Genomic DNA, 3,897 nt, shown 5'->3' with positions numbered 1-3,897 from the left:
AGGGACCTTGCTGGGCAGACCCGTTAAGGTAGCAGAACAGGAACATAAGGCGTTTAACAAGGTCTTGCCTTTATTAGATGAGGAATAGAATGTAGGAACAGGGAGGTCATGTTGCAAGTGCAGAAAACGCTGTCGAGGCCACATCTACACTTCTGCGTTCAGTTGTGATCTGCGCTTCATGAGAGGGATGGCATTGGAGTGGGGAGAGTGCAGAGGTACCTGACCTGGATGCATGCTGGCCTGGAGAGTTGGAGTTATGAGGGAACATTGCAAACACTTGCGACATTTGCCGTGGAGCACAGGAGATTGACAGGTCACATTATTGACCTTCATACCGTTATGAGGGGCATAAACCGGGTGGACAGAAGGCAACATTTCCCCTTGGCGCAGGGATGACTAACGTGGTGGCATTTATTTAAGTTAAGTGCCTTGAGGTTGACAGGTGAGGTGCTGAGGACCTTTTGGACAGAGTAATGTGGGATGCACTGATTGAAAGGGTGGTGGAGGTACAAACCCTCCTAAGATGCAATAAGTCTTTGGCTGTGCAGCAGCGATGCCATGACATGTTAGGCCATGGGGATAGTGGTCACAAATGGGATAAGGTGACTTTGGAAGGTGTTAGAGACGCGCATCCTCAAGGGGCCGAGGGACCTTTGTGTATCACCCACATGTCTGACTGTATCAGTCTGTGAATGAGCAGTGTTGCTGCATTAACGATTGCAGCAACCATCAGTGCTTTGGATGGTGGGAGAGACAGAGTAGATGGGACTGTAGCCCTCAAATACCTGGCCGCTGCACCCCAGCCTCGCTGACACCTGCTGACCTGGCCGACTGCCTCTCCCCAGCTCCATGGCCTGCTCCTCGTAGGTGGTGAGGCGCTGCAGCATGGCGTGGCCACCACCAGTCCGCTGGCGCTACCTCAGATTGTGCTCTGTTTTTGCCTGCAGAACAGAGAAGAGGATTTATTGAGGCTGATCGCTCATGTACTCTGCACGCGCACGCCGCACCCCAACCACAGTGGCCCATCTGAGGCCTCCAGCGCCTCCTGTCCACACTACTGGTGATCAGTCCCCAGAAGATAGTACGGCTGCTCCCAACCCCCTCCCCCAACGGACACCTTGGACACATTCGGTGTCCATCACTTTGAATAACATACGGGTCTTAGTGCCCATGGCAAGGAGGCACAACTAGGTGCGGCGCCGAGGCCAGCAGATGGCTCTTAGCCATGACACCTTGAGGCTCCCCTTCCACCATCTCATCACCATCAATAAGCCATGTGTTGGGGTTCTGAGTATGTGTCTAGCTGCCTCTCCTGCAGGTTGCCCCCAGACTACTCAAATGCGACAAACACCGACATATGCTGCGGGGAGAACCCATCTTCTCCTCAACCACTAAGACTGATGTAAGCATGGTCACTATCTGTTTGCCCACGCAGCGTGCGCCAAATGCCCAATGCAGTAACGAGACTAAGACATTGGGGGGGGTGGGGGTGGTGTCGGGGGGGCCCTCAAAGGCTAAGGCTACCTGCTGGGTAAAATGGCCAAGGCTGACATGGTACTCACCCTTCCAGAGCGCAACAAATCATTGAAGCGCTTGTGGCAATGCGTCCCAGTGCGCCGCACATCGTCATGGGCGCTTACAGCCACCGCCACATCCTGCCACGCCTGCCTGGTGATGTGGGGGCCCTCCTCCTCCCATCCTCTGTATACAAAATATCCTGACGGTTGGACATCTCTTGGAGGAGGACAGCATCTGAGAACCGAGGGGCACAGTGGCCCCCCGCTGGCCTATCCTGCAGCCTGCCCCCCTCCTCCTCCTCCCCCTCTGCCCTCAAACCAGCATGTCCTTCTCTATGAGTGACCATAGTGCACTGCCTCAAGGAGGCTGCCTGGCCGCTCTTTATCCCATTGGAACCGGCGGTCTGAACACACCCACCGCCGATTTAATTTTCCCGATGTACATGGAAGTCGTAACCCCGCTGGGCAGGCCTTAATTGGCCCGCCTGTGCAAAATGGGGGCCCGGCCCATTTCGGTTGTGGGCCTGCCCGCCCGTCAAGGGCAAAATTCTGCCCATTGTGTTTCATCGTCTTTGCTAATATTGTATTCTCACAGACCTGCATGAACAATCATGTGCTTAAAAACAAATAATACATGGAACTTGTATGCCTTCTCATGTCAAAAATGTCAACAACCTTATTAACATCTAATTCCTTTTTCCTGATAGAAAGATAAGATTGCCTGAACATATGCCAGCTAATGCAAGAAGCTGAGAAGCGTGATGTCCAAACATCTAACGACCAAGAGTAATAAAGCTAGTACTTCCAGGGAAGCAATGCAGCTGGAGGATTGCACAGAACCCACCCAGAACTGGGAAAAGCTACGGACTGTTCAGAGGCTGGAGGCAGAGAAGGTCTCAGCCAACAGAATCTGGAAGAGTTTTTCAGGATCGATCATGGCCTCCAGGAAAGGTTGGAGTTTGAGCTTTCGAGGCTCAACTGCAGGCTCCAGGGCCAATGTTTCAGCACCTGCACGCAGTGTAATATGCGTTTAGATAACTACAACCCTTATGCAACAGCTATCTTAGTGCTGAGGAGTCATTATAAGCTTAGCTATTACTCTTTTTTTCTGTTGCAGCCCGAGGACCACAGCAATCACGTGTGGGGACACTGCAGCCCATGACCATGCCTTTCGGAGCAACAACCCTGCCCACTCCTGCACAGATTGAAGCCGCAGCCGCATTTATTTGCACAGCTGGGTAAGCACTCGTGCGGAGGTCCTTTACACCCCATAGATGGGATGGGATGGTTTTCTAAATGTTTCAGATAAAACTGTGGTGGTTCATAGACAAAGCATCTTTAAAAGTGATGGATATCACAGGGGGTGATATATATAACATCTTCATTCATGCAGTCTGATATGCACCGTAATTTAGTCTGAATTACAGATCTTGCACGTGGAACACTGATATGTTCCTTTTCTTCCCCTACAGGTTCAATTGCAGGGAGGTCTGGAGCTCAGTGAGTGGCAGTTATTTTTCCATTTGTTTTTTTGTTTAATTTTGTTTTTTTGTTATTTGTTTAACTTTAATGGTTTCAGTGAATCAATGCTTATGTTTTCCCTCTTCCTTCTCCATCTGCAGCATGTTTCACTCATCATTTAAAGAAGAAGGGGTTGAGCAAGGATGAGGTCTCAAAGGAGCAGAGCAAGCTGATCAGTTATATAATGGAGAAAAGAATGGATTTGAACCGTGAGCAAGTTCGACCTGAAATCAATCAGCATTTTGATGCTCTGCATGAGTTATTTATGTTTTCTCACGTCTTTCCCAGGAATAAAGTTGTTGACCCTTTACCGAAACCTTCATTCTGAGTTTTTTTTGCCTGTGATCAATGAGGAATTTTAATTTTGTATGCTTGGCATTTTTCACAATAAGCATACTTTTTTTATTCTGAGTGTTTTGTCTGACCTGCAAATCTGCAGAATCCCACTTATTAATCTTGAGCATTCCTATCCAAAAAAATACACATTGGAAGGGATAGTTAATGACATCAATTGATGCTCACCAGCAATAAATGTGATAAATAAATACATATAGCAATAAATCTAAGTGCAATATAAAGCACAGCGACACAGCGAATAAACTGGATAAATAACCAGCTCAGACCAGTAATAACTATATCAGCTGTATTATTGGCACCTTAACTGGCAATTTCTACTGGAGCACCAGTTCTGAACTGTTCTTATTTCCCTGTTCAGGGAGGTGTCAGCTGTGGCTCAGTTCATAGCACCCTTGCCTTTGAATCAGAGGGTTGTGGGTTCATGTCCCACTCCTGGAAAACCAAGAACTGTGATTGTACTCAAAAGAAGTTCCAATCTGTGACTGTTGGTAACTCGAAAGAG

General features: G+C 48.6%; 1 long non-coding RNA gene across 1 annotated transcript; it reads left to right on the top strand.

Annotated features, from left to right (window-relative positions):
* Window positions 1-945: 945 nt before the first annotated feature.
* On the top strand, window positions 946-3,359 carry LOC144690393 (uncharacterized). The gene is made up of 4 exons (XR_013578878.1): window positions 946-2,536; window positions 2,635-2,755; window positions 2,990-3,017; window positions 3,140-3,359. It is a non-coding gene; the product is annotated as an uncharacterized LOC144690393 (long non-coding RNA).
* The last annotated feature ends 538 nt before the right edge of the window (window positions 3,360-3,897 follow it).

Source organism: Cetorhinus maximus, chromosome 2 (genome assembly GCF_964194155.1).
Source record: "Cetorhinus maximus chromosome 2, sCetMax3.hap1.1, whole genome shotgun sequence".
Lineage (NCBI taxonomy): Eukaryota > Metazoa > Chordata > Chondrichthyes > Lamniformes > Cetorhinidae > Cetorhinus > Cetorhinus maximus.
The sequence above is the reverse complement of the archived record's forward strand: the minus strand, read 5'-3'. Positions and strand labels throughout refer to the sequence as shown.